Here is a 13,121-nt window from a genome sequence, read left to right as displayed (position 1 = left end):
TGACTGATTGACCCATTGATTAGCTCTGTGAACCTAGCCAAGCACTTCGTCTCTTTGAGTATATTTCCTTATCTATAAAAAAGGGATAATAAAACCAATTCTAATGTGATATAATAATTATAACCAATCTGTGGGATGGTTATAAAGGCTAAAGTAAGCAATGCTTATGAAAACACTTCAAAAATTGTAACAATGTGTTTGTCTGTTGCCATTAATAAATCCCATCTACTCTATGTTCAAAATATTGGTCTAATGTAGTGATCCAAAGGGGCACCCACACCCCAATGTTTATAGCAGATAAAGAAGATGGGAGATTATATATATATATATATATATATATATAATGGGATATTACTCAGCCACAAAAAAAGAATGAAATCTTGCCATTTGCAACAATGTGGATGGAACTAGAGGGTATTATGCTAAGTGAAATTCGTCAATCAGAAAAAGACAATTATCATATGATTTCGCTCATAGGTGGAATTTAAGAAACCAAACAGAGGATTATAGGGGAAGAGAGGGAAAATAAAACAAGACAAAATCAGAGAAGGAGACAAACCGTAAGAGACTCTTAATCATAGGAAACAAACTGAGGGTTGCTGGACAAGAGGGGGGTGAAGGGAGGAGGTCACTGGGTGATGGACATTGAGGAGGGCACATGATGTAATGAGCGCTGCATGTTATATAAGATTGATGAATCATTGACCTCTACCTCTGAAACCAATAATACATTACATGCTGATTAACTGAATTTAAAGAAAAAAATTTAAAAAAACATCTGGGGGGGAAAATATTAGTCTAGCCTAAAAAATTCCACAATGACTATTTAGTCAAAATTATCTCCACACAAACACACACACAAAGAAACACACATGCACACAAGTACACATTTATTGGATAATAACCTGAAATTCGCACTGATTTTTATAAGCACACCAATGCTGTGAATGTGTTCTGGGCAACACTCAAATTTCTTTTTCTATTCTAAAGTTTATGTCAAACCCAGATAAGGAGAAACTCTAAGGCGTATCAATCTTTATTTCTAAATAAACCTATTTAACAGAGGTAATATTGATAAGAGCAGCAACAAAGAACTTTCTTTAAAAAGTTAAAAATGGGGACACCTGGGTGGCTCAGCGGTTGAGTGCCTGCCTTCGGCTCAGGTCATGATCCCAGGATCCAGGATCGAGTCCTGCATCAGGCTCCCTGCAAGGAGCCTGTTTCTCCCTCTGGCTGTGTCTCTGCCTCTCTCAGTCTGTGTCTCTCATGAATAAATAAATAAATCTTAAAAAAAAAAAAAGAAAAGTTAAAAATGTGACACTCATCTCTTTCCTTATGACCTGGTCCCTTTGACCTGAGCCAAAGGCAGATGCTTAACCACTGAACCACCCAGGTGTCCCTTAACCTGTGCTCTTTTATGTCTATTGATTTAGAAATAGGAAAAGCTGTTAGTCATAAAGTTTCTGTTTACTCCTCATAAAATGTTAAAACTTACATTTTCAGGGCTGAGAGAACCCGACTGTTTTCCAGTCAATTCAAGACCAGCTTTTTTGGTCTCAGTCCACTGGGGTATCCACATATTTGTTACCCTTGACTCCTCTTTGGCTGTACAGTTCCTAAGGACTGAGGTCACTCCTTGTGAATATCATGTAAATTCACTATTACTTATTGTATTATTCTCTGCACAGTGAGCATTATGTGGAACTGTATTTTTATAATTCCAGATTAGAATTGATAATGTTTCATTTTCCAATAGGTAGATTTGAAACATTCTCTTAGATAGCATTCATAATGGTAAAAACAAAATTTCATGTTTATTTACACAGGACACTCAAAAGATCAATAAACCTTCATGTTTGGAGAGTTTTCATATTTTTTTCCCCAGGCTTTATGAACAAGGTGATTTTTAGGGGCACTTGGGTGGCTCAGTGGGTTATGCGTCTGCTTTTGGCTCTGGTCATGATCCCAGGGTCCTGGGGTTGAGCCCTACATGGGGATCCCCACATGGGGCTCCCTTGGGGAGCCTGCTTCTCCCTCTCCTTCTGCGACTCCCCCTGCTTATACTCTCTCTCTCCCTCTTGCTCTCACTCTCAAATCAATCAATAAAATCTAATAGAAAAAATGATTTTTAGATCTCTATGATGTAGACATTAGAAGAGATGATGAAATGAAGTCAAGTGTCTATGACATCATAGGAAAGATTTAGAAGCATTGGGTGTTCTAACTTCTTGGGATGCCTGGATGGCTCAATGGTTGAGTTTCTGCCTTTAACTCAGGTCCTGATCCCAGGATCCTGGGATCAAGTCCCACATCAGGCTCCCCACGGGGGGCCTGCTTCTCCCTCTGCCTATGTCTCTGCCTCTCTCTCTATCTCATGAATAAATAAAATCTTTAAAAAAACACACACACAATTCACTTCTTCTTAGCTTTTCTTACAGTTTCTAATTCAAAAATCCTAGATGAGCACCACTGTAATATGGGGGCTTCTGGGGGCAAGGCTAGCTGAATTCAAATTCTCCCACTGCCTTGACCAGTCCCATAAAGTTCTACAGGCCACATCTTTGGCCTCAGTTTCCTCAGTTGTTAAATGAGCATATACTCACAGGACCTGCCTCATTAGATTCATGTGGGGAATAAGCGAGTTATTTTGTGTCAAGTACTTAGACTGGAGCTGGGGCAGTCAGGAGGACAGATGTATTAGAGATTATCCTTATTATTCTTTTCCATCAGGGGTCCGTAGGCTTTAGAATGGCTAGAAACCTCCTGAAATTATATGAAAAATGTCTGTGTACTTTTCTGATGAAAGAGACATAGGCTTCATCAGATTTTCAAAGTAGGTAATCTGATAACGGCATCTCTAAAACCTATGGCATTTGGATTAGAGTCTAACTTCTTAAATGTGAGCATGTATAGACAGGCCAAAAACAAAGATAGAAGTAAGCCGCCCATTTACACTAAGAGGCGTTAACTATGAATTCACCTATAATCAAAAGGAGTGCTCCTTCTCTCCATGAACACCTAACTTGTACAAACTGATGCCCCCCAACACACCCAAAACATACAAACCCGAAAATGAACAAAGGTTAACATGCCACATGGGTATGTGAAGTAGACCAATAGCTGCTGGCTCAGAGATTTTTGGATGGATTGAAGGCAGTTTGGGAAGGGGCAAAACAAATGGAAATCCACCACATCTGTTGATGCTCGAATACTAAAAATACCCCGAACAAGTAACAATCATCACAGCATCAAATACGAGAGGTAAATGCTAGAGGAGAAAATGCCAAGAGAAGGCATTTGCCTTTATTTTCTGTTCTGATTTTACATTTGTCTTCCTAAGGCAGCACAGATCCTCCGTGAGAAGAAAAAGACAGATGGGATGACAGGATTTTGTGGCTGTGTATTCTGGAGCATTTACTGGAGAATTTACGACTCCTCATGGTTACTGTTAGATATGTATTTAGAATAATTTTCTGCCATGACAACAGGTAATCCTCATAAAATTTCAATCTCTAACAAGAGAGCAGAGATGTTGCTTTCCTAGCTTTTCTGCCTTTCATTTTGCATATTAATAACCTTGAATAGCTACTTGGTATTCTAAATAATTGAATCTGCCTTGCTTGAGATCTACTTTATTATTGTTGGTTAAAAAATGATGAATCCTTTCTTCTCTCTGGAAGATTTCAACAACTTCCTGGAAAGGGTCTTGCTCCTTCAAGATCACATCTTTGGTTCACATTAGGTATTTCCAGAGATGATGCTGGTTTTGCCTTAAGAAACATATTAACACGAGGATGCCTGAGTGGATCAGTGGTAGAGCATCTGCCTTTGGCTCAGGGTGTGATCCTGGGGTTCCGGGATAGAGTCCCACATCGGGCTACCTGAGAGGAGCCTGCTTCTCCCTCTGCCTGTGTCTCTGCCTCTCTCTCTGTGTCTCTCATGAATAAATAAATAAAATATTTTTTAAAAAAAGAAACATATCAACACTTAATGTATTTTCCATGTCCAAGAATCAGATAATTAGTATTTATAGAATACCAATCCTGGGTTCAGCCCCATGCTGGCTACAAATGTGGATGGCAACATCCATGCCCTTAGGGACTCAGAAACTAACTAGGAGAATTCAAACAATCCCATTTGAAAAAAAGAGAAAACTATTCAATAGTCACTAAGCCTCACTGTGTTCTGCTGTAGAGATGGAAGGATTAATAAAAAAGGGTTCATGCCTTCTATAGCAGGGGAACTCTTAGTAGGAACTGTTTTGGGGGTAAGAGCTTATGTGACTTCCAGAACTTCAAAGGAGGAAGACACAAATGAGAGTTGGCATAGTTAAGACATCACAGCTAAGGTACACTGTGAGGGATGAGAAGGATTTAGACAGACAAGCAATGGAAAGGAAAAATTCGGGAAAATAGAAATGATGAATACTGTAGGATGCATAATGCCAAGGGCTGTCACTTAGGTAATAATCAATATGAATAATGCCCTTGGGCTTGAAAGTGTCAGACCTGTAAAATCATACCCATTGGCCCTGGGTAATGGCTTGTTCATGGTAAATGGAAAAAGCAAAACGTGTTGAGTAGTGAAACAGGAGAGTATGCTAGAATGTGTGGGACAGTCTGGATTACAGAGGGTAGCGGGAGTCAGGCAGAGAACATTGGACAGTGCATGGCAAGTCATAGGGTGCATGGCAGCTTTCCGAGTTGGGGAGGGATGTGGTGGAAGCATGTTTTGAGATGATGAACCAAGAAACAGGAGGCAGAGTTTCCTGGAATATGGAGAATTAGGATCAGGGAAGCCAGCTTGGAGGTATCATAGTGACACTGGGTGAGGTGATGACCAGCAGTCTAAGCAGGAAGGGAGAGGAAAGGAGGAGTTGGACATATTGAAACAAAACCAAACAAGATGATGATATGGGGGATGGGAGGTGAGAGAGAAGATTCGGGCAAAGAGGACACCTGCTTCTGCTGAGCTGCCAAATGCTGTTTTGGTGCCGAGTGCCCTTCCCTAAAATAAGATAATATCAGCTCTTCAATCGAATAAACTGACTTCCCAATTATGAAAACAAAACAAGAAACAAAAACAAAATATTTTTATCTTCTCGGAAGCACATTCTGGGAAACCAAACAAGGGATTTTGTGCATTGTAGTTCATTGCTAACGCTCTTTGCATCAGGGCCAACCTAATACCCCAACAGGTTGCTAGGAGAAATTATCTTACAGAACATGTTTAAACTAAAGACAGGATTAAGGCTCTCGTCATTTTACAGAATGACCTACTTCAAAGGAAGTCCATTTAAATGTAATGGGTGGATTTAGACAAGTTAGTAGGTTTACCCAGAGCCTATTTGAAATCTTCTCTTTATTTAAAACTTTCATCAACTCATAGGGGAGGCTTTTCCAGATAATTAGATGGAAAATAATAGAGTCCCACACACTTTTACTATTTCCTTTTTACTGGTAAAAGAGAAGAAGGTAAATAAGTTGGCTGAGATGCATGGAGTGAGTCAGTAACAGCCCTTTAAAACTGTGGTTCTGGCCTGGAGTCCTGTGCCCGAGACAGGTAGCCTCATTGCTGCCTCCACACTGAGATGATGGACCCTTGAATGTCTCATATAAGTCCCTTAAGTGAGAAATGCTTCTTAGGATTTATGCACTAACAAAAAAGTTCACAAAAGATGCAACATAAAAACAGCTTCTGTGACAAAACTTTTCCCAAAGGGGCAAAGATGAGTGATCTCACCATCAAACACCTGAGAAGGTTAAGTGCATAGTTCAGGTGAGGCTTTGCTAATGCGCTTATCAACAGCCTTACCTTGGAGCCATCCTTAATTCAAAACTATAGGGTTTGGGTACAAACAGTTTGCTGAAGACTAAGGAAGCCCAGAATGCCACACGTGAGTTTCCTAGCACTGTCCAGAGTAGCTGCTGAGAAGACTGAAACCTTCTGACATCAGCGTACAAACTAAGTAAAAGAGAAAAACCTTGGGGTTGGTGGTCCTTATTGGAAGTTTTCCTGCACACCCAGGGCAGCTTGCATTGTTGCTAAGAAGTTTGCTCCCATTGCAATCTCCTGGACTCTTGTTCCGGAGCAACCTCCCCACCCACATATGCAAACCAAACTTCACAGGCCTTACCACAGCCGCCCATAAGGAAATACGTGCCTCAGCTACAAGACAACCTATTAAAATCACACAACGCTGATGCAAATATGCCTAACAAACATACAGATATGATGCAAGAGCACAAGCTAATAAAAGCCAATAAGCATTGAAAGGATTGGGCTTTTGTGTTTATGGAGGAAAAAATGCAGAGTGGTTGATTTGAGGCACATGCATTTACACGAGGCAGGACTGTAGAGCACTCCTCCCCACAAGGAGAGGCTCCGAGAGAGTTCACCAGTGGATGGGCTACTTATGCTGTAAAGAACCCAATGCAGTGTGTCAGCTCATTAAATTAGGTGCCGCAGCAGCATCTTCAAATATGGAAGTTTCTTTTTTTTTATTTAAGATTTTATTTATTTATTCATGAGAAACAGAGAGAGATTGAGAGAGAGAGAGAGAGAGAAGAGGCAGAGGGAGAAGCAGGCTTCATGCAGGGATCCTGACACGGGACAGGATCCTGGGCCTCCAGGATCACACCCTGGGCTGAAGGAGGTGCTAAACCGCTGAGCCACCCAGGCTGCCTAGAAGTTTCAAATGCACACACAGGTATCCAGAAAGCAGGCTGCCTTTGTTTTGGCTCTCCCAGAATCACACCCTGAAATAAGAATTCTATCTTATAAGAATAAGACTATTCTATCTCATAGTCTATCTGGGAGATGCTTTCAAGTGAAGAACAGAGTAAAAGAAAGGAGAACTTTAAAAGGGATAGGAAGGGAGCTTATGAAAGATGCATTATCTCAAAAGATTAAGGCAGCTTAATCCTGCTGGAGAACTCTAGCAGCCAATGTAAAGTTATTGGAGTTAGCGCATTTAAGGGTGAGGGAACTGGGGTATTTATACTCCAATTCCTGCCAGTTATTGGGCATCAATTCTCTGGCAGTGCTAGTCCCCTGAACACTGACAGAACAGGTTTCAGGCACCAGCATAAGTCCTCTGCACACAGAGATGCAATGCAGGCACCTTAAGGTCTGACTGGTGTGTGCTACATGGACAAAGCCTGAGGGAACATAGGTAGGGGATGGATTGGATCTGCCTCGGAGGTCTTCCTTGGAAAACTCCCTATGTATTAGACCAGGAGACAGAGTTTTTAGGCAAACATGGTCTTTTTCCCAAAGAATATTTTTTGTTATTTATTTCAAGCAGACACCCATCTCCTATATTCTGAAGCTACATGGCTGGAAAGAGCCAAAGGTCCAAAGAAGGAAGCGTGTATTAGTTTGCTAAGTTTGCCATAACAAAGGATCACAGACTGGGTGGCTAACAAAATAGAAATTTATTTTCTCACAGATCTGGAGCCTAGAAGTCTAAGATCAAGGTGTCAGCTGGCTTGGCTTCTCCTGAGGCCTCTCTTCTTGGCTTGTAGATGGCCATTTGCTCCCTGTGTCTTCATATAATCCTTTCCCTGTGGAAGTACATCCCCAGTGTCCCTTTATATGCCCAAATGTCCTCTTCTTACAAGGACACCAGGCAAATTGGATCAGGGCCCATCCATATGATCTCATTTAACCTTAATTATCTCTTCAAAGGCCCTATCTCTAGACACAGTCACATTCTAAAGTCCTGGAGGCTAAGGCTTCAGCTGGTGAATTTTAGAGGGGAGAAATTCAGCCCATCACAGAGATTAATTAACACATTCTTCAGGTATTTCTGTTAAAAAAGAAAATAGTGTTAACTAGGTTCCAGTTAACAAAAGTATATGTGGGACTTAAGTTGGAAGAGACCTTTTACAAGTTTCTCTAGATCTCCACCCACAATGTGAAGACCATTTGCAATGCTACCCTCTGATGTTTAATAAATCCTGGCTTTATTATGTTAAATCTGACAAGCGATTTGTGAAACTTCAGATAACAACATGAACCGACCTCTATGGAGTGCCTCTGTGCAGCAGGTGCTGTGCTAAGCCATCTACATCTTACATGATTCCTGTGGGGTAGGTAATGATTACCATTTAACAAATGAGAAAACAAGCTTAAAGAGGCAAAGCCACTGTATTTTTTGTTCTTTATTAAAGCAACTGAACCTATCTCCTAGCTAATACAATACAAAGACAAGCTTCACTGCTGCAATTTTTATATTTACTTCAATAGATATTTGAAAGGGATACTTTTAATCACTGAGCTCAGGCTTGGGAGAAGGTGGGAAAGGGTGGGGTAATCAGTAAGCCTGTGCGCTTGTCCCAAGAGGCTGTGCAATAGAATGGTGGGAGAAATGTACTAGGTTGAGGGAGCCAGAACACAGCCTAGTGCAGCACGCAACCTCGGCAGAACTCAGACCGAGGACACAGGAAAGCTTAAGGATACAGTGGAAATCGAGCTGAAAAAATTGCAGCATGGAGCACTGAAATGGGCTGGTCCACCTACTCTTTCTCCCCTCTTCTGTAGCAGGAGCTCAGAGAGTTGACCAGTGAACTAGAGCTCAGGATTCAGGAGCCCGTCCACATGTAAGGTCAACACTGGAGAGCAAGCATGTTCCATGGACACACTGAGTTGTGGGAGCCAGTGTGGCTGAGGTGGCAGATGGCGGCATGTGGGCTTAGCATGGAGCTACAGGTGTCCACTGTTGGGTCACAAAGTGCCTTTATAAAATTAAATGCCAACTTTTTAAAAATGGGAGATTTTTGTTGAACTCCAGCTTTTGGCTGCTCTGGACAAATCAAAAGACCTGGGCACCCTGGCCTGCATGCCTGCCCAAGAGCAGCAGCCTCTCTTTCCCCAGGCTGTACATTTGTCCACGGCCCTGGCACTCCCTGCTGTCCTGCAGCAGCTGACCTCATTCTTTTAAGTTGCCTGCCAGGCCCCCTGTAGCAGCTGGGACTACCACTTGGCTGAGCAGCACAGCGATTCAGAGGACCAAAAAGTCAATGGGATCTGTGTTTGAATCTTGGTTCTACTATGTTACTAGTGTGTGATTTGCCTCTCCATACATCAGCTTCTTTTTCTCCTACACTGGAATAACAGTCCTCAAATCGACAACAACCACTTCCTGTGCATAGTTTGCCTCACACAGCACCCGACCCATAGAAAGCTCAAAATCGAGGTCAGCTCTTATTATTGTTACTGTGGTTGCAGGGTTTTGTCAGTGTGTAAGTTTGTCTTTGGATAATTACCTCCATAGAGAAAAATGCTAATGTCTGGGCATATGCAAGACGATTATTTTTGCATTGTTCCAAAAGCAGTTCTGCAACCTCCACTCAGCCTGGCCATTTTTTGAACATGTGTTAGTGTTCAAAAAAGGCACCAGGAAAATAGTCTAGAAAAATGCTCCATTGACCCAGGGATCAGTGACATCTTTTTAGTAGGTCAGGTACAAACATTTTTCTTAAAAAAAAAAAAAACAATCACTATTGTACTAAGGGTTTAATGCCATACCTGTATTCAAACAAACAAAGCTCTATTCTAAGAGATTAAGTTATAGAAATCAAAATACCCTTCATGATAACACTTTAGACAAGATTAAGGACAGGAAAAGGGTATTAACACTGTTACAATTTACATACATGAATTATATATATATACTCATAATTATTCTGATGCTATTAATAACCCAAGTTTATATTCCTTGAATAGACAGAGATTGATTGCGTGATAAGGGGAAGACGGTGATAAGGTGCAAGCTGCCAAATTAACCCACAAGGCCTTTCCAGTTTGCACTGAGTAAATCCTGCATGAGACCATGGAGATTGGTCTCCCCTGAGAAGTCGCATAACCACACAGTGGCCAGACCCAGGATGATACTTCTATTCCTTTCCCTAATGTGGTATAGAGGCTGAACACAGGGGCCAAACTCCCTGGTTTCAAACTCTACTCAAGAGCAAGTCAATTAATTTATTGAATCTCAGATTCCCATCTAAGAAGAGTATTCAGTTAACGCCTCTAACATGGGGTTGTCATGAGCATAAATATATACAAAGGATATATGCTTATGACACATGCAAGTGCTCAATAACGTTAGACACTGTACTGTTAATTAAAGGTCTATCGCCCCTTTAAACAAAATGTCCAGAATGTTCATGTTCACCAAAAGTGAAAGGCATTCATGTCTCTGTTTCTGTTGAGTTCACTGTCACCTTTGTGCCTAGAAAGGAGAAGACACACTGGTTTTTCCTCCTCTAGAGAAGTGCAGATTTGTATAGGTGAGGAGTATACATAGGTTGTGGGCTTGGTGGGTCCAGATGCAGGAAAAACAATAAAAATGAGGACAGAGTGGCCGAGTTGAAGAAAGAGACAACAATGGCTGATCTGGCCAGAACGAAGGAGAAGACAGGATACTCAACGACTGTGTTCATCTCTCTCTCCATCCCAATACAACACGGAAAATGCAAAAGTAGTTGTTACTGGGGACCCAAGGTTCCATGGGAGTGAGCTAAGATGCACATTTTTTGCATTGTTTTGAACGATTGAGTTAAGACTTATTTATAGGGAAGTATGCAGTCAGATTAGCATTTCCACACTCATCCAACAGTGCACTTTCCAATCAGGTACGGGTAATCATGCTGAGGGCAATTTCCCAGGACTACAAGAAAAATTAACGCGATGTTCTTCCTTCATAAACAACTTCCAATATATCAATATTCCTGATTTATACCAGGCACGGGAATAATAGGCCCATGGAGACTTTGACTATTAATCCCCCTGCCCCTGCAAGTGCTTAGAGAGCTCCCTCCCTGTCACACGCAGGATCCACAGGCCCTGGTGTGAAATCCTGATGGGTCCCCAGCAGACAAGCATTCCTAGCTAATGATTCTCCTCACCCCTCTCTTGAACCATGGACTCCAGGGCAAATCTGTGGGTGAATTTTATGACTGACACTAATTTATACAGGCTTAAAAAGGGGTCTTTGCTGCCTTACGGCATAGAAGCTGTAGCAAGAAAGTAAAGACTCCAGCAAAATGGAGGGGAGGGGTGCCTGGGGAAATCTAACCTGGAACAAATGGATTGTCGTGGATAAGTGCACTGTCACTGGACTGAATTAAGATGTCAGCCACTACGGTGTACAGGCTGTCCTCCGGGGCCTGGGAAACAGCTGGGGACACAGTAATGAAAGAGAACCTAAGATGCTCTCTGGACAAGATGGGGTGGGTGCCTCCTGAGACAGTCATTAGCAGCTAGATGCCAGTGGATCAGGGTGGAGGTGAAGAGCAGGCCAGGCGCTTGATTTTGTTTGCTTTTTCCTGCTGATATCTGAAATAGCACTGATGATTATCATGCTTGAATCAACAGTGCTTAATTGGCCTATTCATCTAGAAATGATCATTTTGAGGGCTTTATAACTTTTGTCCTCCGTTCCCTTAGCATGAAGTGCAGGCATGGGCTTAGCTATTGCCTAGACTGCCCCCTGCCCAGCATGGGGGTTCATGGAAGGAATAGCCCCAGGATTTAAGCCAGGATGTCTGAGAAAGGTGGAGGGAAGCCCTTTTTACAGGTCTCCTTGGAGACATAGACTGTAAATTCATGCCACTTGCTACAAACTTGGAAAGCTCTTGAGCATTTGCACTTGCTTATGAAACATGGTCTTGACTTGATCAAATGAAAAACGATGTGAACCTTGCCCAGGGGTTATTTATCCCAGTAGCGAAGGCTCAGAGAGTCTGAGATTCTATTATCATGGAAGCCCCAGTAGACCTCAGGCTCTTTTTCTCTGAATTTAAATAAGCCTGATGCCTTTGCATTTGTCCTCATAGATCATATATTTGAATGACAGAATCATCTTGGAGGCGCTCTGCTCTGGGCCCTCTGTAAGAGGGGAGGTCATGCTAGTTGATGAGGTCCAGCTCCCTAAACCAAGGGTCAGCAAACCACAGCCCATGGACCACAACCAGCCTGCCACTTTGTTTTTTAAATAAAGTTTTACTAGAACTCAGCCATGCCATTCACTATGGATCATTTATAGCTCTTTTCACACTATAACAATGAAGTTGAATAGTTGTAACAAAGATCGCATGGCTTGCACAGCCTACAGTATTTTCTGTATGGTTCTACATAGAAAAAGTTTGCTGGGGCTCCTGAGTGGCTCAGTCTGTTGAATGTCTGCCTTTAGCTCAGGTCATGATTCCAGGGTCCTGGGATCAGACCCTGCATTGGGCTCCCTGCTCAGTGGGGAGCCTGCTTCTCCCTCTCCCCCTGCCTGTACTGTCAAATAAAATCATAAAAAAAAAAAAAGTTTGCTGACCCCTGCCCTGTGGCAAGCCCCCCTTTCCAGACTTCACTGGCATGCTTGTTAGGGGGCAAAATAGAGGAGGAAGCATGACCCAAGTGGGTCCCCTTTCCCCTCCCTGTGCTTAGGGACCTCCCTTTTTACATTTGTCCTCAGTCCTGCCACTGGAATCATGAGGTTTTATTCTTCTATTATCTTTGACCCTCAGGTTCACAGAGGTGAATGAATTCTCTTCTTTAGTCTATAGCACAACATCCATGGTCTATGCCAGGTCCTTTCTTGTTTATTTTACTTTATTTCATTTAACCCCCTCCTCTTCAGCACCCCCCACTCTTTCTTCCCATAGGTATGTCACTCTGAAGTATTTGATACACATATACCGTTATAAAATTGTAGTGTCGTTGGTTGCGTGTTTGTGTTTTTAATGTACATAAATGATAGTCTTCTGTAAATCTCATTTTATTTCATTCTTTTTCACTGAAAACCATTTTCATTCAATACCACATATATAAGACACACCTATGGTTCTTATATACATCTAGCTCAATGTTTCTAATTATATCTCAAAGTTTTTCTGGGAAAAGGACAATAGATTCTTTTCTCAAAAGGTAGGGAACCAAAAGAAAATTTAAAAAAAAAAGGTAGGGAACCTATGGTGTATGAATTCTTCATAAAAGTTGTGACATAGTAGTAGCTCCCCAGAGAAGATATAGTTTTTTTAAAGATTTTATTTATTTATTCATGAGAGACAGAGAGAGAGAGAGAGGCAGAGACACAGGCAGAGGGGGAAGCAGGCTCCATGCAG

The sequence above is a fragment of the Canis aureus genome, chromosome 18 (genome assembly GCF_053574225.1).
Source record: "Canis aureus isolate CA01 chromosome 18, VMU_Caureus_v.1.0, whole genome shotgun sequence".
NCBI classification, from domain to species: domain Eukaryota; kingdom Metazoa; phylum Chordata; class Mammalia; order Carnivora; family Canidae; genus Canis; species Canis aureus.
The sequence above is the reverse complement of the archived record's forward strand: the minus strand, read 5'-3'. Positions refer to the sequence as shown.